Source organism: Pongo pygmaeus, chromosome 11, assembly GCF_028885625.2.
Source record: "Pongo pygmaeus isolate AG05252 chromosome 11, NHGRI_mPonPyg2-v2.0_pri, whole genome shotgun sequence".
Taxonomy (NCBI): Eukaryota; Metazoa; Chordata; class Mammalia; order Primates; family Hominidae; genus Pongo; species Pongo pygmaeus.
Genome location: NC_072384.2, coordinates 87,756,403 through 87,779,526, shown reverse-complemented (window position 1 = coordinate 87,779,526; position 23,124 = coordinate 87,756,403). Strand labels below are relative to the sequence as shown.

Below are 23,124 nucleotides of genomic sequence, written 5' to 3'. Positions count from 1 at the left end.
ATTTATAATTAATTTTGATTTTTAAATGTTACGTTAAAGTATTATTTATGTTAATTATTCAGTTTTTAGTGACCTTTAAACTTTGTCCTGAGTTATATGCTTCACTAACATAGTCGTGGTACTGTTCCTGCTTAAATCTGACTCCTTTTATTAGGAAATACGTAGGATTCTGTGTCTGTAACACTTTTAAAGCCTCCCTAATGATGGCAAGTTAGGGAACTATGTTGTAATTATTCCATGAGACCATGGTCTTAAATTGAGTTCCCCAGTAAGCAGCCACTAAGGAGTGGCTTTACGGGGAACTGATTTATTTAAAAATTTTTCCCATAAAGATATACAATATTTGTTTGTCAATAAATAAATACATAGTTTAAAAATTTATTCCCAAGGGCTTTTGGTAAAAGCAGGTAGGAAGAGGAAGGGGGAGAAGAAGAAACCAAGAAAGACTTCAATTTCAGATAAAATTTCAGGGAGGGTGGCTCCAATCTGATCTGATCCTGCAGGGGAGTTTAGGACTGTAAATTAGTTCTCAAACTTACCCTTATTTGAAGGAAGAAGCTGACTTTCCAAGTTGGATGAGGTGGATTGAACATAAAACTCCCAGCCACAGCCACTCTCTCTTCCCTTTGAGGGCAAAACACCTCCATTAGCTTGTGGCTAGCCTTCAGAAAAAGAATCAAGATGCTGACATGGCCATAGGAGGCAAAAGGGCCACCCAGCAGCAGAAGTGGCATAAAGAAGTGGTAAAAATCAACAGATTTGACAGTGTTGGCTACACCTATTATGTAAGTATATCAATTACAAGCACAGAAGGACTTTCCTATATTTAGATACTTACTGAAATACAGACCAAAATGACTATTTGAGTGTTTCTTACTGGCTCTATTTACACACACACACACTCTTTCTCTCTCTATGTAGATATGTAGATACGTACACACATCTATCTATGCACATTCTCTCTCTTTATCACCAGGGATTGGCCTTTAGGTGCTAAAAATTTGATACCTTTGGGGGGAATAGATAAGCTATAGTAGATAATGTAGATATAGTAGTAATGTAGTAATGTAGTAACGCAGATAAAGAAGATACTAGAAAGGTAGCTAGATAAGCTATCAGGAAGAGTGTCTGTATTTGCCTTGACACATTTTTAAATGTATAAGTCCAAATTCTTTGTGTTATTCTTGAACTTTTTAACTCTTTTAACACTTAAAATAATTTATTTTTAACTCAAATACTTGTAGGAAGATGTCTATATTTTATCACTACAAATTTTTTTTTTTTTTTTTTGAGACAGAGTCTTGCTCTGTCACCCAGACTAGAGTGCAGTGGTGCGATCTCAGCTCCCTGCATCACTACAAATTTTAAATAAATACTTTATAGTATATTTAAGTGAATCCAATTATTTTATATATGTATACATATACAGTATAATAGGAGGTTACATATTAATTTGAGTTTACATAAATATACATTATATAAGATACTTAAAATCTATACCCACAAAGCTTAACTTACATATAAATTTAATCATTGTTATAGCTATATATGTTTATTTATAACTGTGACTTGACATTCACCAACATCTACATAAAATATATTAAAAAAGCTCCTCTTGAATAAACATGTTACTTTGTTTGCATTCTTCTTTGAAATAATATTTCCATTCTTCATGTCAGTATAGATTTATACTAATTTATTTTTAAAATTATTCCTGCAGATAATTTTTTGGAAGAAACATAGTATATAAAGCAATTGACTGTCTTCAAATTGAGTATCTTAAAATGTATTCTCTTTAATTTATTCATGTCCTTTTACCATCAGGGGTATGCTCACTAGTTTGAAGATCTAAGGTTATAATATTCTTTAAAATCTAATTCCATAATTAAATTTAAATTCATTATATAAATGTATCAGAAATATTTATAATGTATTTGCATTAGAAATGTAAATTTATTACAAGGACTTAAATATGAAGCTTATATATTAAAATTCTCTTGGTTGTGTTATAATATCATGTCTACCTTGTCTCTTTAAATTCTTAGAAAACCCTATCTTCATAATTAGCTAAAATATTTAACTATTTGACTCTGAATCCTTTATTTAAAAATAAAATATTAAAAATATATGACAACATAAAATACAACTTACTCATAATTAATGAATTTAAACAAGAAAATAATGTGCATATCTACTACTCCTTTTTTGCAAATCAACCTTCCACCATCCCAGAGATACAGAATATTATATCATTTAAAAGAAAATGGGGAGTAATGGGGATACCTATATACCTTACACCTATAACACAGGTGACACTAGTTTACTTTTTAAAAAATCCCCTGCTAAAATACATTGTTGTTATTTTCTCTGTAAACTAGAAGTCTTCTTAAAATGTTGTTGGCCGGGTGCGGTGGCTCATGCCTGTAATCCCAGCACTTTGGGAGGCCGAGGCGGATGGATCACGAGGTCAGGAGACCAAGACCATCCCGGCCAACGTGGTGAAACCCCATCTCTACTAAAATAGAAAAATTAGCTGGGTGTGATGGCATATGCCTGTAGTCTCAGCTACTCAGGAGGCTGAGGCAGAAGAATGGCTTGAACCTGGGAGGCGGAGATTACAGTGAGCCAAGATCGTGCCACTGCATTCCAGCCTGGCAACAGAGTGAGACTCCATCTCAAAAACAGCAACAACAAAAACAAACAAACCAATAAAGTTGTCTTCATCTCTTAAGTCAGTTGACTAATTTATAATTGTTGCACGTTCTAACAGTTTTCCCCCAAAATACAAATATTTCCAACAATAACTATAATTAAGATTTTTAGCACATAAAACATCAAATTTTTCAAATAATCATGTTGATTGTGGTCCTAAATTAAATTTATATTGAAGAATATGTGTAAGACTCAAGTCTGTTAGGAAAAATCCTAAATACTTTTCAAATGCTTAATATTGCACTTAACAAAATAGTTAGTATGCTAAGATATAGGGCTCTTTCTTTAATAGATTGGTGCTTTGTTAATTAGATGCATGAATAATTTAACAGATTTAATCTATGATATTTATTATTTAAAATAATTAGATGTATGGGGATTATCCCATTTAATCAAAATATAATTTATTTTAATTATTTCTAGGCAAGTAGTATAGTGTTTAGGATTCACAAAGTTTAAAAATCAAAGCACAATATGCTTATTTTATCGTTTTTTTTAACCTCTAAACATTTCAGAAACAAAACAAAAAAGTTTCTCAGATCAAATGAGTCACATCAGCAAAATGTAACAAGGAGAAGAATGCAATGAAGTAAAATAACACAAACAATTAACTTTCAAGTGTTGAGGCGTTATTAGAATGCTATTAACTTTCCTGGATATAATTTAGGTGTCAAAGAAAAACATATCTTAAACTGATAGACACTAAAATAGTTTAGTTAATTTTGCCTCGAGAAAGCACAAATGGCTTTTCCATTGGAAAAACAAAACAAATGTCATCATATTTGTTTCTTCAAGAATGTATAAAATTATACAAAATCAATTTTTAGGATTTTATTTAGAAACAAATACCTTAGTGGTCTAAATAATGTAAAAAGAGGGATACTATTTTGGAGGTAGCAAATTTTTGTTTCATTAGAGGGTAACTTTATGAAAAAGTTACTGCCATACTTCTCTTAATGAGAAGATGTTTTTATGTAGATTATTAAATCAGACAGCCTATGAACTCTTTCATATGTGAGATGCTACAATCAATTATGCGGGGAAATAACAGATTTATGCAGAGTGGATAGCAGAGGAAAAATTCAGAAAAAATATTAAGGGAGAAAATGCTATTGCCATAGTCATTCTGTTGGAATCAATAGAATTAAAGGGTATGTATTGCCAAAACAAGTGAATGGAATTATGGGGAGAAACAAGAATACTGAGTTGGCAATACTTGGTGAAATTCAGCATGTACCACCTCTATGGAAAACTTTTCCCAGATACATACTAGGGAGATTCACCCACAGAAACTTAAAATAGGTATATGTATAAGGATATTCATAGTAACATTATTCATGTGAATGAGAAGTTGAGTATAATTGAAGATTCATACATACAAGGAAACAAAGTAAAATATTGTACAGGTATATGTGGCATGTTATGCAGCAGTTAGAAACGATAAATTTATGTAGAAGAGAGGCAATTTAAAAATAACAATACATATGTACAACATAAGTGCTTTAGCAACATATTTATTCAAATTAAACACACATATACACCACTATTCCCACCAGCAGCAGCAACCACACTATGTGTGTTTTCACAGATTCATGGCTATTCAAAGACAAATAACAGATGCATTACAGTGGATGCACACTGGAGAAGGGGAATGGGAGTGGATTTTATGATGGTGTAAGGAGAAAAGCTATGTATCTATAAACATACTATAAATATGGATAAGTCTGAGGTAGGAGGCAGGCAGGCCACAACTCTGGACCAGACTGAAGACTGGTCAAAGCCTAGAAGAGGCACCAAAGACACCTCTCCCTAAAACATGCCCAACAACACCATGACAGCTTACCATTGCCTTGGCACAAGCAAGAAGTTACCAATCCTTGCCAAGGTAATACCCAGAAGTTACTGCCCATTTTCTAGCTCATTCTAAATAATCTGCCCCTTACTTAGCATACCATTAAAAGTGGGTATAAATGTGACTACAGAACTGCTCCTGAGTCACTACTCTCCACATACTGCCAATGGGATAGCCCTGCTTCAGAGAAGCAGTCACAGAGCTGCAGGACTGCTGCCACCTCAATAAGGCTGTTTTCTTCCACCATCAGCTCGCTCTTGAATTAATACCTGGGTGAAGCCAAGAACCTGCCCTGCATCAAGTTTATGTGTATATAAGTGTATATACACATATATACATATGCATATATAAGTGGCTCTTCTGCCTGAGAATCTCACAGAAGAGTGGCCTCTGTGTTGTGTATGTACGCTGATATTAAGGTGACTAAGCCACTTCTATCCCTTGTGGACTCCCATATATATTGCAGAGGATTGCAGAACCCTGACCATAACCCCTAATCAGACTCCATAAACAATATTTGGTACTTAAGCAACCAAAGTGATAACTATTCCATTCCTTCATGAAACACTCATCTTTAATTTTTCCTCACTAAATTATTCTTAGCACGCTAAATTGAGGTTAATACAATAATTTAACCCTGCTCATGGAGTGTAAATGCACAATTACTCTGTATGTAAACATCTGCAGTACTGTTTTAATGTGCTGACAGTTTCTAATGAAGGTAGCATGTATCTGTTAAAGTTTTAAAAATCACTCTAAAATGGCCAGGTGCAGTAGCTCACGCCTGTAATCCCAGCACTTTGGGAGGTGGAGGCGGGTGGATCACGAGGTCAGGAAATCGAGACTATCCTGGTTAACACGGTGAAACCCCGTCTCTACTAAAAATACAAAAAATTAGCTGGGCATGGTGGTGGGCGCCTGTAGTCCCAGCTACTCGGGAGGCTGAGGCAGGAGAATGGCGTGAACCCGGGAGGTGGAGCTTGCAGTGAGCCGAGATAGCGCCACTGCACTCCAGCCTGTGTGACAGAGCGAGACTCCGTCTTAAAAAAAAAAAAAAAAAAAAAAAAAAAAAAAAAAAAATCACTCTAAATTGAGGCTTAATTTATTAATTTTTAAAAGCATTTATTAGAGGCTTAAGGACTTCTTAAAACCAAAAAGACACAAATACTCTCATTTCACAGAAGAGGCTTCTGAGGTCAGTGAAACTGCAATGTTTTGACAATTACTAGATAGTAAATTAGGGGCAATCTGAGATTAAAGTCAAATTATTCTATTGCCTCCTTCAGGGATATTTCTACTATAGTATGGTTAATTTTCAGATGTATAGCATATATTTTGCATGTTGTTATTGTTCAAATTATCTTTATACCAGCTGTTACGATTTAGATCTGGAGGGACCTGTAAGGTCGTGTAAATGAGTGAACAGAAGCAATGAAAATGCATAGGTGTGTATTGTGTGAACAGACATGCAAACTGTAAAGCAATTTCTCTGCCTAAAGAGAAATCCTCTACTCAGCTCCAGTTGGCTTCTGCCATTAGTGAGGTATGCCCAAAGTGACCAGATGTGTTGTTGTTGCTGTTATTCGAATGTTTTTGTTTGTTTGTTTTTGTTTTTTTGAGACAGATTCTCGCTGTGTCACGGGGCTGGAGTGCAGTGGCGCCATCTTGGCTCACTGCAACCTCCGCCTCCCGGGTTCAAGCGATTCTCCTGCCTCAACCTCCTGGGTAGCTGGGACTACAGGCGAGTGCCACCACCCCTGGCTAATTTTTTATATTTTTAGTAGAGATGGTGTTTCGCTGTATTAGCCAAGATGGTCTCTATCTCCTGACCTCGTGATCCGCTCAAAGTGCTGGGATTACAGGCGTGAGCCACAGCGCCTGTCCTTGAATGTGATTTTTTAAAAGTTATCTTTGAAATAACAATTGAGCAAGATAAAGGCAGACAAAACCCATATGGGAGATGGATTTGGTCTGCAGGCTGCTGATTTTTTTTTTTTTAATATATTTTAAGTTCTGGGATACATATGCAGAATGTGCAGGTTTGTTACATAGGTATACAAGCGCCATGGTGGTTTACTGCACCCATCAACCCGTCATCTATATTAGGTTTTTCTCCTACAGGCTGCCGATTTTTAATTACAATTTATGTAATCTGTTGTGCAATCATACGGAATAATATCAACATCAATAATTGAATTTAACAACAGCAGTATACTTAAACCATCACAGTCTTCAGTGCAAGAATCTATTGAAAGAAAATAAAATGCACTAATAAAAGCTTCAAGATAAATGGTTGATTATAAAAATTGACATCATCATTAAAGCATATTCCTTTAAGGTCTCTAAACACTGCTGTGTATGTGAAATGTTTACTTTAATGCAAACAAAGGTAGAGATAATTAATCTCATTACAAATAATCTGAGAAAATAAACTTGAAACAGGTGATCAATGCAGCTATATTAACTTTGATAATCCATCTATTAATCATATATGTGAAATGTAGACAAATTTCCTTAGCTCTTGATACAATTAAGTACCTTGTCAATTTCTTCATTAATAATTCAGTGTTGATCAACTGGTAATTTCTTTCAGAATTAGTTATTGATTATCATGATGCAATGATGCCACTGATAAATAATTATTTTTTAGATGTGGTTGCCCTATTGTATAAAAGTTAATATTCAGTTGAAATGGCAAAATAAACATAAAGTCACTTCTTACTCCTCATCTAGTCGATTCATCTGCCAATGAAATTTGGTTTTCTTGGGCTTTTAATTATACTTAGAAAATAGTTTTAGAATTATTATATTAGCTTTATATATCAACTTAAGTTTTGTACTAAAACAATGTTTTTAAACTACTCCCCACAAAGAAAACCCTAAATGGTGATATGTATTATATAAAAATGGAATCTGTGTTTAAGTAATTTTGGGAATGTTACATTCTAGAGGTTCATTTTGCAAAACTAGCATGCCAAAGATTCTGAAGTTTTCTAGCAAGGAATCTTTATCCTTATGTTATTTAACATACTATTTCTCCAGTTTATTTAAACAGATCATTTTTCCCCTTGATTTTGAGGAAAACAATTTAGAGAATGCTAACTCAGAAGGAAAAAAGTTGCCCAAAGCCATAAAACTCATTTAAATTAAGTTCAAAAATGCCTGGCAGATTTTCTGATTCCTACAATATGGCGGCAGAGACGTTAGGCTAAATTATGTCAATGTTTTTCCTCAGATGAATATTAAAATCTTTAAAAATTATTCAACTTTTATTATAGATTAAAGGGCGCATGTGCAGGTTTGTTGCATGAGTGAATTGCATGACACTGAGGCTTGGGGTCTCAATGATCCTGTCACCTAGGCTGTAAGCATAGCACCCAGCAGGTGGTTCTTCAGCGCATACCCCTCTCCCTTCCTCTTCTGTTTAGAAGTCCCCACTGTCTATTGTTCACATCTTAATGTTCATATGTATTCAATGTTTAGCTCCCATTTATAAGTGAGAACATGTGGTATTTGGTTTTCTGTTCTTGCATTAAGTTGCTTAGGGTAATGGTCTCCAGCTGCATCCATGTTGCTGTGAAGGACACAATTTCAATTATTTTATGGCTGCCAAGTATTCTAAGGTGCATATGTACCACATTTTCTTCATCCAATCCACTGTTGATGAGCACGTAGATTGATTCCATGTCTTTGCCATTGTGAATACTATGGCAATGAGCATGCGGGTGCATGTGTCCTTTTAATCAAGTGAGTTATTTTCCTTTGGGTATATTCCCAGTAGTGGGATTGCTGGGTTGAATGGTAGTTCTATTTTAGTTCTTTGAGAAATCTCCAAACTGCCTTCCACAGTGGCTGAAGTAGTTTGCATTCCCACCAACAATGTATAAGTATTCGTTTTTCTCTGCAGCCTCACCAGCATCTGTTATTTGCCTTTTTAATAATCAACATTCTGACTTTTGTGAGATGGTATCTCATTGTGGTTTTGATTTGCATTAAAAGAAAATATCTTAATCACGCTAAATTTTCTTTGTTAGAAGCGTGCAAATTTGTAATATTCACCAATTCACCAATTTTAATTCATCAAAAATTTCACAAGTGCTAAAGATGAAATTTTTATAAAATTAGCATTATCAAGGGAAATAAATTGTGAATCAGTGAAACATGAAAGTTTGCCTGTAAATTTTCAAGCATAATTAGATTGGTTTAGTAGTACAGAAAATGGTAAAATTAAAAAGTGAAAGCATCTGTTCATATCATCCTCCACCTTCTGAAGGGGATTATGCAAACTGCCCAAGAAAGCACAGATTTAAATAGACCCCAAAACTCTCTACAGATACTGCCTTGTTTGAGGTCACAACTGCCTTCCCAAATCTAGGCAGGACATGAGACTGTTGCAGGCCACCATTTTTTCCAGCTGATTATGCCTCTTACCCAGAAGTGGGGACATGAGAACTTTTCTGGCTATACTCCAGTCCATGCTGCCTTAACTTTTACCTCAATTTTGTGTGTTGTTTGAGTCTACCTGTCTATGTAGCTCTCTATCTGTGGCTCAGCAAAAGTGGTTTTTGACTTGATGTTAGAAGTTACTTGAGTGCTTATGTGGCTATATATAAATAAAAATTAAAATTAAAAATTAAAAAATTTTAAAAAGGCAATTCAAACTGCATTTATTTTTTTTCTTAGACCTAAAGGACAGTCAGGTTTCTCATTTCTGGAAGACTGCACTGATTATTTCAAGGCTGTGAATCAAGGCTGAGTGAGGATTGTCACACACATATCTACTAATTTATATCTTTTTTCCATATTGTTTATAAAACTTTGCATAGAAGTATTTATATAGACATAGATATAAAAGTTGACAAATTTTAAGTGTGTAGGCCAATATATTTTCATAAACCAGACATCCTCGGGCAATGGGCACACAATCTGAGACTATAATCAGCTTCAGAAGGAGCTGCCTTGGTCTCCATTGGAATCACTGTCTTTGATTGCGCTGCTATAACCAAATAGCATATTTCACACCTCACCCACCTCCTACTGTCTCACCTTTTGGAGTTTCCAATGTCTATTATTCCACTCCGTAAGTATGTATGTACCCATTGTTTAGCTCCCATTTTTAAGTGAGAATATGAGATTTTTACTTTCTCTTTCTGAGTCATTTCACTAAGGATAATGGCGTTGCATTCCAACCATGGTGCTGCAAAAGACACATGATCTTTTTCTTTTTTTATGATTAGGTACACTAAAAGCCCAGTACACAATGTATCTATGCAACACAACTTCACTTGTACCCCGAAATCCATAAAAATAAAAAAGATTTAAAATTATATATTTGTTTGCATGGAAGAGCACTGAAAATTTAAGAAACATTAATACCAGCTGGCTAGCGAGCCATTGAGGCAGGAAAAAATCTAATAATCAAGTCCTATTTCATATAGATTTAAAATTTTGCTTGCACTAAGATTAAAAGTATTTGCATATATAATCAAAATTATTCATGAGGTAATCATGTATGTATATGTGCATGTGTAATAGGAATACTTTTGGTTTTGTTTTTAACAAATTTATTGAGCTATTTTTAAAATATCGAATTCTTTTGAAAAGTGTCTGTTCATGTCCTTTGCCCAATTTTTATGGGGCTGTTAGTTTTTTTCTTATAAATTTAAGTTCCTTATAGATGCTGAATATTAGACCTCTGTCAGATGCAGAGTTTGTAAAAATTTTCTCCCATTTTGTAGGTTGTCTGTTTACTCTGCTGACAGTTTCTTTTGCTGTGCAGAAGCATTTTAATTAAATTCCACTTGTCCATTTTTGTTTTTATTGAAAATGCTTTTGGTGTCTTTGTCATGAAATTTTTGCCCATGCCTATGTCCTGAATGGTATTGCCTTGGTTGTCTTCCAGAATTTTTATAATTTTGGGTTTTATGTTTAAGTCTTTAATCCATATTGAGTTAATTTTTGTATATGTTGTAAGGAAGGGGTCCATTTTCAATCTTCTGCATATGGCTAGCCAGTTCTCCCAATGCCATTTACTGAATAGAGAATCCTTTCCCCATTGCTTGTTTTTGTCAGGTTTGGTGAAGATCAGATAGTTGAAGGTGTGACGTCTTATTTCTGGGTCCTCTATTCTGTTCCATTGGTCTGTTATGTACCAGTACTATCATGTGTCTGTTATTATACCAGTACCATGCTGTTTTGATTACTGTAGCCCTGTAGTATATTTTGAAGTCAGATAGAGCAATGCCTCCAGCTTTGTCCTTTTTGTAATTGCCTTGGCTATTCAGGCTCTTTTTGCTTCTGTATGAATTTTAAAATAGTTTTTTTCTAGTTCTGTGAAAAATGTCAATGGTAGTTCAATGGGAATAGCATTGAATCTATAAATTGCTTCGGTCAGTATGCCTATTTTAACTATGTTGATTCTTCTTGTCTATGAGCATGGAATGTTTTTCCATTTGTGTCATCTCTGATTTCTTTGAGCAATGTTTTTCATTGTAGTTCATGAAAGAGATCTTTCACCAGCCTGGTTAACTATATTCCTAGGTATTTTATTCTTTTTGTGGCAATTGTAAATGGGAGTTCGTTCACAATTTGGCACTCAGCTTGACTATTGTTGGTATATAGGAATGCTAGTGATTTTTGCAAATTAATTTTATAACTTGAGACTTTGCTGAAGTTGTTTATAAGCTTAAGAAGCTTTTGGGCTGGCCAGGCACAGTGGCTCACACTTGTTATCCCAGCACTTTGGGAGGCTGAGGGGGGCAGATCATTTGAGGTCAGGAGTTTGAAACCACCCTGACCAACATGATGAAACCCCATCTCTACTAAAAATACAAAAATTAGCCAGGCGTGGTGGTGGGCGCCTGTAATGCCACCTACTCAGGAGGCTGAGGCAGGAGAATTGCTTGAGCCCGGGAGGTGGAGGTTGCAGTGAGCACAGATTGCGCCATTGCGCTCCAGCCTGGGTGACAGAGTGAGACTCCATCCCACAAAACAAAAAAACCAAACCAAAACAATAATAAAACAAACAAACAAAAAGTTTTTGGGCTGAGTTAATGGGGTTTTCTAGGTATAGAATCATGTCATCTGCAAACAGGGATAGTTTGACTTCCTCTCTTCCTATTTGAATGTCCTTTATTTCTTTCGCTTGCCTGATTGCTCTGCCCAGAACTCCAATACTATGTTGAATAGGAGTGGCGAGAGAGGGCATCCTTGTCTTGTGCAAGTATTCAAGGGGAATGCTTCCAGCTTTTGCCCGTTCAGTATGATGTTCGCCGAGGGTTTGTCATAGATGGCTCTTTTTTTTTTTAATTTATCATTTTCTTTATCATTGGAGGGAAAGAAAGCAAGCAGAGGTGGGGGTATGGTTACACTATTTAAGGAAGATCTGAATACAAAGACAATGAGCCTTTTATAGTCTCAAGAATTCCACAATGAATAACTGAATTATCTCATTTATAATTCACACTGGATCAAAAAAATTGGTTACCCTCTGTGTAGATCAATTTAATTCAAACCTTATTATCTTCAAAATACAAAGATGAATACTACAAGATAAACTCTAACTGCACTAGGTGTTTTCTAAGTAGAAGACCAAACACCGAAAGGAATCCCTCTTTCCAATGTCTTTTGATATGACACGATTTTGCCAGAGTGGAAGTCTAACACTTAAAAAAGCATTCTCATGGCCAAGTAAGAAACTACAGTTGTTGTGGGTATTACAATACAATTACCATATGTATTACATATTAAATTAAACTCAGCATTAAATATGCTTCTAAAATTGTACTGTTAATGATGATAACAGTGATGATGCCGGTGGAAAAACCCTGTCTTTAGCCCAAGAAATGTAAGGGAGAAAAATTTAACAAGCAGAAAGCAGACACAGAGTTGGGCACTTTTTTGACTAGGAAAGATAATTTTAAGCAAAGACATATAAAAAGAAAAGTAATCCCTTATTTCCCCTATGTGGAAATAATATGAAACATTTATTAGATATATTGGACAAGAACAGAACTAAGTACTCCAACTCTACTGCAGGATTACAAAAAAAAATCATCCCTTCACCACAGTGTAAGATGTAAGGGCAACCTGCACAAGTATGCATGTTATATAAAACACAGCAAGATTGCTGCCCTGCCAAGTACTTCCAGTCCCTACCCAGGTCCTACTGAAATAGTGGTGGTCCCAATTAGTTTTATTGATATAAATCTTTAAAGAAAAAGGTAAAGCGTTTAAAAAGACAAGTCAAAATGCTTCAGGAACCACATATCCAACACAAACTTTATCCTCAAATGAGTTATGTTTGCCTCGCACTAATACACTTCTATTTCACTCAAATTAGAGCAATAATCTTCCATACATACGTATCTTCCCTGCCCAATAATTCAAAGAAAAAAATCCAAAATGGCTAGTAAATAAAAATATAAGAATTAACAGACACTTTAAATTTGTTTTAAATATTTTTAAGGTTTAAAAGATGTTTGAAGTTTGTAATTCCTAGTAGGAAAACATTATCTGAATGAATACCCTAATGGCAAACCACTGTAAAATGTTTCAGCTGCATTTGGGGGAGAGGGGTAGGAATTATCTTCAAAGCACCCCAGCTCTCTTGATGAGAAGGTCAGAGGTATACTGGTTTGTGTTATTGCGACATCCATAAGGTGATCTAGGTTGCTTTTCCTTCAGCAAGGGCTTTATTCATCAGAAGGGCATTATGCTTGACCTCCAAATTTGGCTGACAAGTTACTGATAAGATTCATAACCTTTGGGTTGCTCTGGTATTTTGACATATTTGCTGAGTTCTGAGCCACATCCTGGGAGGCCACCATAACTTCTGGATCCTGCATGGCTGCAAGAACCTCTGGATCACTAAGAATTTCATTGAGTCTAGGCATTCCGGCCATTCCAGACATACCCCCTCCCATTCCAGGCATTCTTCCAGGAAAATTACAAGGCATTCCCCCAGGAAAGCCACCTGGAAAAGAGCCATACTGAGCTCCTGACTGTTGTCTGGCTTCTTCCTCCCTCTGGGCTCTCCCATGCTCTTCTTGTGCCTTCTTAACTCTTTCTATTCTTTCTTTGATCTCTTGCTCTTCACATTTTTGCTCATACTTTCTCTGATGTTCTGCAATTTTCTGTGCCCTAGGTTGAACTTCTTTCAGTGTTGCACTAGCATCTTCATCATAATCCAATTTACAGACAAGGGCAAGATCATGGGCTGCTTCTTCCCAGTGGCCTAGAAGCCTGTGTGCTTTCCCTCACCACTTGTAAGGCTGAGCCGAATCAGGATTTATTTCAATGGCTCTGTCACAGTCTCGGATGGCAGCATTTGGCTTCTGTAATTTGACAAAGACACTGGCCCTCTTCGCATACAAAATGGCCAAGTGAGGATTCAGTTTGATCGCATCTGTGAATAAGTCAATGGCTTTCTGCAGTTCACCATCATTTAGGGCTTCAATAGCAGCCAGTTTCTTATTATTTGCCTGATCCATCATCTCCTCTGTTATCTCTGCATTTTCATCTCCCATTTCTTGAGGGGCATCAGTGTCTGGTTCAATCACACCTTCATTATCAATTTCTAGATCACTTTCCTCACTTGATGGTTTGTCTGCCTTTAAGTCTTCCTCCACTTTCTTGCTATCAGGTTTTTCTTCCTTGGTATTTTCTTCTGATTTAGCTTTCTGAGTAGTAGGTGGTATTTTACCCCCCATACTCTCCACCCACACCCTCAGGAAGCACATTTCCTCGGTGTGCAGAATGCTCGGATCCTGCTTACACATTTTCACAAAGGCCCAAAGCTCGTTCACTTTGCAGGGTTCCATGGTCAGGAGGCGGTGGGTGAAGCTGAGGGGCTGTGGCTGGGTTCCAGGCCCAGGCGCTGACTTGGCATGACTGTGCAGAGGAGGGCGGCTGCTGCAAGTCAGAACAGACTCAGATGGCTCTTATTATTTTGAGGTATGTTCTTTCAATATCCAGTTTATTAAGGGATTTTAGCATGGATTTTGAATTTTATCAAAAGCCTTCTCTGCATCTATTGAGATAATCATGTTTTTTGTCTTTACTTCTGTTTATGTGATGAATCACATTTATTGATTGTGATACCAACCTTGTTGAACTAACCTTGCATCCCGGGGATGATGCCTACTTGATCATGATAGATAAGCTTTTTCTTGTGCTGCTGGATTCAATTTGCCAGTATTTTGCTGAGGACTTCTGCACTGATGTTCATTACATTAAGGATATTGGCCTGGATTATCTTTTTTTGTTATATAACTGCCAGGTTTTGCTTATAAGGATAATGCTGGCCTTATAGAATAAGTTAGGGAGAAGTCTCTCTTTTTCAATGTTTTGGAATAGTTTCAGTAGGAGTAGTATCAGCTCTTCTTTGTACATCTGGTAGAATTCAGCTGCAAATTCATCTGCTCCTGGACTTTTTTTGGTTGGTGGGCTATTTATTACAGCCTCAATTTCAGAACTCATTATTGGTCTGTTCAGGGATTCAATTTATTTCTGGTTCAATCTTGGAAGGGTGTATGGGAGTGTAAATTAGTTCAGCCATTGTGGAAGACAGTGTGGTGATTCTCCAAAGACCTAAAGACAGAAACACCATTCAACCCCACAATCTTATTACTGGGTATATACCCAAAGAAATAGAAATCATTCTATTGTAAAGACACATGCACACGTATGTTCATTGTAGCACTATCCACGATAGCAAAGACATTGAATCAACCCAAATGCCCATCAGTGATAGACTGGATAAAGAAAATGTAGTACATAGACACCACAGAATACCATTCACCCATGAAAAAGAATGACATCAAGTCCTTTGCTGGACGTGTATGGAGTTGGAGGCCATTATCCTTAGCAAACTAACACAGAAACAGAAAACCAGAAATGGCATGTTCTCACTTATACGTGGAAGCTAAATGATAAGAACACATGAACACATAGATGGGAACAATATACACTGGGGCCTTTCAGAAGGCAGAGGGTGGGAGGAGGAAGAGGATTAGGAAAAACAACTAATGGGTATTAGACTTAATACCTAGGTGATGAAACAATCTGTACAACAAACCCCCATGACACAAGTTTACCTATGTAACAAACCTGCACTTGTACCCTTGAACTTAAAAGTTAAAAAAATTCCAAATGTAAAAAAATAAAATATAATCTAAAATTCACCCATTTTGTGCATACAATTAAATTGTTTCAGTAACTTTACTGAGTGCGACAACCATCACCATAAGTCAGCTTTGGAAGATTTTCATCACCCCAATAACAGCCATCATGCCCATTTAGTTAACTGTCATTTCCACAGTGGCTACATGGTGTTCTGCAAAGTGAATATACCATAATTTTATTTAGTATTAAGTCTAAAACATCTAGAATGTTTCCTTCTTTTCCGAATTCAAAATAAACTTTAATAAATATCCTTGTAGTCAAACAACAACAACAAAATACCATAATCTGGATGGCTTAAAAACAACAGAAATTTATTTCTCATATCTCTGGAGGCTGGGAAGTCTTAGAACAAGGTGCCAACAGATTCAGTGTCTGATGAAGGCTCTCTTCCTGGTTCATAGATGGCACCCTCTCACTGTGTTCTCACCTGTTGGAAGGAGTGAGAAAGCTCTCTGGGGCCTTTTAGAAAGGGCACTAATCTGATTGATGAGGGCTTTGTCCCTATGTTCTAATCACCTCCCAAAAGTTCTACCTTCAAATATTACCATATTGGGGATTACGTTTCAACATGTGAATTTTGGGGGGAATACGAACATCCAGACCATGGCAGGCACATTATCAATAATTGCTGTTTCTTCCATCCTGTTGAGAAATTCTGGGAGATACAGTAGGGAGATAGAGTAGAATATCTCACACTTATCCGAACTGAGGGAAGAGGTGACTGGTATTGTCATTGGTTTATATTTATTTCAGCCATTCTGATGGGTGTATGTTTGTATTACATTGTCCTTTCCCTATTCTGTATATTTTTTGTCCTTCTCATTTTGATGTTTTTTATATATTTGAAGTTCTGTATATATTTGGATCTCTCTTTCTCTTCTTTTTAAGCTACATGTGTAGCCAATATCTCTCCCATTGTATGTATTGACTTTTCACACTTTTAATGTCTTTTGATTAATAGAAGTTTTACATTTTGAATAGAGTTCAATTTATCAATATTTTCTTTTATGTTTAGCACTTTTTTGGTCCTGTTTACAAACTCTTTGCCTACTCAACATCATTTGTTAAAAAGACAATTTTTTTCCATTTAGGTTCTTTCACTTAGTAATATGCATTTAAGATTTCTCCGTATCTTTTCAGGGCATGATAGCTCACTTTCTATTAGTGCTGAATAATATTTCATTGTCTAGTTATACTACAGTTTATTTGTTCATTCACCTACTGGAGGACATCTTGGTTGCTGCCAAGTTTTGGCAATTATGAATGAAGCTGCTATAAACATTCATGTGCAAGGTTTTGTGTGGAAATAAGATTTCAAATATTTTCCGTAAATACCAAGGAGCACAACTGATGGATCATACAGTAAGAATAAGTTTAGTTTTGTAAGAACTGCCAAACTGTCATCCAAAGTTGCTGCAGCATTTTTTATTTTTACCAGCAAAGTTGCTGCTGTTTCACATCTTCCTCAGGATATATAATGCATGACTCCAGCTATATGACGTTCAGGTAAAGGCAAAACTTTGAAGAGTAAAAAGATCAGTGGTTGCAAGGGGTTGGGGAGAGCGAGGGATGAATAGGTGAGGCACAGAGGATTTTAGGGTGGTGAAATTACCCCATGGGATGCTATAATGGCACATAAATATCATTATGAATTTGTCTAAACACATAGAATGTACAACACCAAGTGTGAACTTTAACAATGTGCCAATGAAGATTCATCAATTGTAACAAGTGTCCACTGTGACATGGGATGTTGACGGTAAGAGAGGGTGTGCATGTGTCAGGGGCAGGAAGTATATGGGAACTCTCTGTACTTTCCACTAAATTTTGCGATGAACGCATAACTGTTCTAAAACATTAATACATATATATGTATATTTTATAAATATATACAAATATAAATAGTGGGTTATAATTACATATATATCCTATTATTTGCTCACTGTATAGTAGCAATTTGTCACAAATCATGTGACTATACTGTGGGGGTGAGCTTCTAGACTCTCAAGTCTCTTATTTTATTTTGTATCGTTGAATCAATAGCACACTGTTTTAATTACTATAGAGTTATAATAGGTCTCAATAACTAGTGATGTATTTTTCTTCTATTACACATGATTGCTGGAGGTAATTTGGAGACACTGTTGGTCAGATTATTGTTCAGATTCATCTCATTTTCTGAGAGTTTTTTGTTTAGTTTTGTTTTCATTCTTTTTTTCCCTATAGTAAATATTTGTTGAATTTTGCCAAATGCTTTTTATTACATATATTGGGACATCTGAATAATTTTTGTTTTTTTCTGTTAACGTTGTGAATAATGTTGACTGATTTTAGAAATTAAACCCTTCCCTGCATTGCTGAATTAAAATTACACTTGAATGGTATTTCTATTCTTCTACAACTCTTTTAAATTTTGTTTTCTGTTATTTCTCTAGCTCCCTGTGGTTAGTGCTTAAATAATTGTGTTTTCGTATATCACTGGATTCAATTTTCTACTCTTTTGCTTAGGATTTTTGCGTCTATATTCATGAGGATTACTCTAATTTAATCTTTCTTGTTACATCCTTGTCAGATTTTGGCATCAGTTTATATCTTGATTAGCAGTTCTAGAAATTTAATCTGTTTTATTATTCTTTTAAAGAGCCAAAGCCTGACTTTTACATTTTTTTCATTGTGCATTTTTAAAATAATTTATATTCTTAGCTTTTTTCCTTTGCATCCTATAAATTTTAATTTGCTATTCTTTCTCTAGCTTCTTGAGTTAGAAAATTATATAGTTTTTCTAATTTATACATTTAAAGCTACAAACTTGTTCTGAACCATATGTTAGCTGCATTACACAAGTTTGATATATCTTGTCTTCATTAAAATGAAAGTGATTTTTTAATTGATACATAACAGTTGTATATATTTATGGGGTACATGTTATATTTTGATACATGCATACAATGTGTAAAAATCACATTAGGGTAATTCGGTTATATATCATCTCAAACATTAATAATTTCTTTGTGTTGGGAACATTCCAAACCTTTCCTCATAGGTATTTGAAAATATACTATAAATTCTTGTTAACTGTAGTTGCCCTACTGGAATCTCCAGTAAACTTAGGAGAGTGTGATTTATTTGAAAATTTGTGATTATTCATCTTAAACTTGTTTGTTCTTTGGGTATTTTTTTTTTTTTTTTTTTTTTTTTGAGACAGAATCTGGCTCTGTTGCCCAGGCTGGAGTGCAGTGGTGCAATCTTGGCTCACTGCAACCTCTGCCTCCTGGGTTCAAGCGATTCTCCCTGCCTCAGCCTCCTGAGTAGCTGGGATTACAGGCACATGCTACCATGCCCGGCTAATTTTTGTATTTTTAGTAGAGACAAGGTTTCACCATGTTGGTCAGGCTGGTCTCAAACTCCTGGCCTTATGTGATCCACCCAACTTGGCCTCCCAAAATGCTGGGATTACAGCTGTGAGCCACTGCACCCAGCCTTCTTTGGATATTTTTTTTCAGATGTTTACTCTCATATTTTATGTTGTAAATAAAACTGGTAAAATGTATAATTTTGTTTTAAATGTGTTATTATCATTAGTAAGAATATACAATTATTATTGGTTTTTTAAAAACAGCATCAATCAAAGTGAATAAACCTTTCATGTAATGAGTTGAATTCACAGCTCTATTTGCTTGAGAGGTAAAAAAAGACAAAACTAATGGGTGTGAAAATAAAGGATCTAGCTTAAATATAGTTTGTTAAGCCTGGGTTGTAAATGTGGAACGTAACAAACATATTCTAAAAATTGTGGTTATTTGATAGCAGCAGGAGACAGACAAATTCCTAGGCAAACAGGGGCGGGTCCCTGGTGAAACCTGACCTTAAAACCAAAGACAATTTAAAGGCTGAAAACCTAGCTGCCAGTTCTGGGTAGAGTCCACCATTGGAGTGAGAACTTCCTCAGTGCCTTTTAGCCAGTCAAATGGTGCTTTATCCAGGCCTGCCCATGGACCAATCAACACAAACTCCCCCATTCTGAGTCCATAAAAACCCTGGACTTTATGGACTTTAGGTTACCCACTTTTGGGCCCCCTCTCACACAGCGGATTGCCCACATTGGGTCCCCTCTCATTGCCAAAAACTTTTCTGTCACTCAGTAAAATTCTTCACCTTGTTCACTCACCAGTGTCTGCATAACCTAATTCTTCTTGATTGTGGGACAAAAACCCAGAGCCCACCAAATGGCAAGTGTGAAAGGGGCTGCAACACTGTAACCCTCCCTCCCGCTCACCAAGCAATGGGGAGAAAAAGCTGCTGGGTGCCACATGCCACCCCTTCATTTGTCACGCTGTGGGCAGCAAGATTGAATGTAAGCTGTAACACGCACCCCCGTTTGCTGCACTGTGGGTGGTGGGAAAAAATAAGAGCTGTAACGTCCTTTGGGGGTCAGATCTCAGGATTCACTGGGTGAGAGCCCCTTGGATCTCTGCACCCCTTGGGTCTCTGCAATTGCTGGCATCTCTGAGTTTTTGGGCACGACCATGTTCCCCTCATCCAGATACCTGTGCCCGAGGCTGAAGCAGGTCACAGCATGCTTGGCCCAGCTTCAGACTGAACACAGAGCTATGGTGGGTGTCAAATCCAGGCTGGTAGCACAAGCTGAGTGCAGCCTGCTAGGCCAAGTGAATGGGGTGAGCCCAGTGGCGAGCCCAGAGCTGAGCAAAGCCCAGGCAGAGGTGCTACTGGCTGCAGAGATTTCTGGCTGGCAAAGCAGCACTGAAAGAATCCTGTAACATTTTGACATAGACTAATAGAACTAATAAAACCAGGAAGGAAGAGTATTTCTTTCCATTCACACAAAAATGTATTTTTCTTTTTCTTCTTGTTGTGTTCAACATCTAATGGTTCTCAAATATATTTCATTTATAATAGAGTTCCCATAACATTTATTTATTACGTATTCTGATAAATAATCTGGCCAAAATGGCATTAAACAATGATCACACTTCCTGTTTAATTCAAATTATTAAAAAAAAATTAGACTAAACTTGAAACTTTTTTTTTTTTTTTTTTTTTTAATGAGAGACTAGGTCTTACCATGTTGCCTGGGCTGGTCACAAACTCCTGAGCTCAAGCAATTCACCTGCCTCAGCCTCCCAAAGTGCTGGAATTACAGGCATGAGCCACCATGCCTGGCCAGAAACTTTTAAAAATAATTAAAAATATACATGTAGCAAAATAATGCATGCAATTATTTATCAAATCTCTTCAGTAATTACTGTCATAGTTTATTTCTAATATGAGACAAATTCATTTGCAAAATAATATTTAAAGAGTTTTTGATAGAAAATGCTGTCTCTATATATATATCATGTAATCAGTAGATATTTATGAGAGGCATATTTATCAGACTGGATTCTTTTTTTAAAAACCGGAATAAAAAATCCAGTTTGGCCAGTGGAAATACAAGACCATTCATTGCACTAATAATAGTAATAAGCCAAAGGAAGATAATAATAATAATAATAATAAACCAAAAGAAAAACCACCAATATCTGCCAATAGCAGAATGATCAAATGATACTGTATGCTTTACCCCTATAACTATAAAAAGAAAAAATGCACATATATATACACGTACGTGTATATACATATATATACATACACGTACGTGTATATACGTATATATATATACACGTACGTGTATATACATATATATACATACACGTACGTGTATATATGTATATATATATACACGTACGTGTATATATGTGTGTATATATACATGTACATATATACACATACACATACGTGTATGTATATACATATATACACATATGTGTATGCATCTACATATATACATCTATGTGTATGTATATAGATGTATGCATATATGTATATACACACATCAGGATATATCTATATCTGACATAGATGAACGAAAATCCAAATTTTTAAGATAGATAGGTAGATAGATAGGTAGTTACATAAAGTCTGGAAGATATGCATCACTTTTTTTAAACCAGTGATTACTGACTGGAACAGTAGGATAGGAGACAGGCTTAGGATAATTTTGTTTTAACTCTCTACATACCTGTATTATTTAAATCACTTTTTGTCTTATTGTTAGCAAATAACAATATATTAACTGCATATAAAAACCATTAAAAAGTTAAGAATAGCACATTAGGTGTAGACAGCAATAAACAACACACTCATCGATGTTCAAAACTTAAATTTCTGTGCCAGGAAATACAGAAGCCTTGCTATCATTTAAAGTATACATTTCAAAATGAAGCCCTGATAGGAGATGGGCACTAAATGGGAACCTAGACTTACAGATTCTTGCTGAGTCACTTAGACTTTATTTGTAGGTGAAAAAGATCAATTTTTTTATCTTCAGCAAAGGGGCAGAAAGTGACACAAACAAGTTTACTCTTTCAAATTAAGAAACCAGATCATCACTGGAAGCTGTTAGAGGACATAATGAACTTGGAGGTGGTGAAGGAGAGGAGGTTAAGAAGAGATGCAAGAAGTTTACTGAAATAGTGCAGGTGAGAAATAATTAGGACCTGAAAAATAAGAATAGGTACAGATGATGAGTACAGTGTTTGAACGTTTTTTTTTGTTCTTGTTTTGTTTTTGATGACTGTGGATAACCAATGTTGATATGTTGAGCAGATTTTTGGATATATGTATGAATTGCAAGGTGAAGTTCAAGACAGAAAAAGGAAGATTTAAGCACTTTCCAGGCCATACATAGAAATGAAGGCCATTTATACAGTGAGTGAAATCTGCCTGGGAGAGCATTAATGAGAGAAGAAAAGTGAAACCAGAGAAGAACGTTCAGAAATACAAATTAATTTTGTTAGGCTGAGGCAATGATACTCCGTGAAATGGAACAGTGAGAGTAAAAAGAGGAAAGGTATTAGGGAATGGAAGTATCACAAGAGCTAAGAATGAGTCAATAGTACACAAAACAACATTCCAGAAATAATTAAAAATTAATAAGGATGTAAAACAGTTTATTAGAGCATTTGTCACATTGAATATCATGATTTTATATTTTTGTGACTTTGATTTAAATGGAAGAATATAATTACTAATTAAAACCTTGACATTTATCTCAGTAAATTTCCACTAGAAATCTACATTTTAACCAAATCAATGGCTAGAGGTATCATCAATTGCTAGATGACTATACACACAACATTGGAACACCTACATGTGCTATGTTAGGGTAAGTGGGTACTTAAATTTTCTACAACTTTAATCCAAAAGGTAAAATTTCCCAGAGGATAATGTTTAGAATTAACAAGACCAACTAATTAAATTTAATTAGGTCAACCTAAATGAAATAATTAGCATAATTAATTTTGATTTTAAACTGT

General features: G+C 35.6%; 1 pseudogene; it reads right to left on the bottom strand.

Moving 5' to 3' along the window:
- Nucleotides 1-13,228: 13,228 nt before the first annotated feature.
- LOC129031243 (hsc70-interacting protein-like) lies at nucleotides 13,229-14,385 on the bottom strand (annotated as a pseudogene).
- Nucleotides 14,386-23,124: the final 8,739 nt, after the last annotated feature.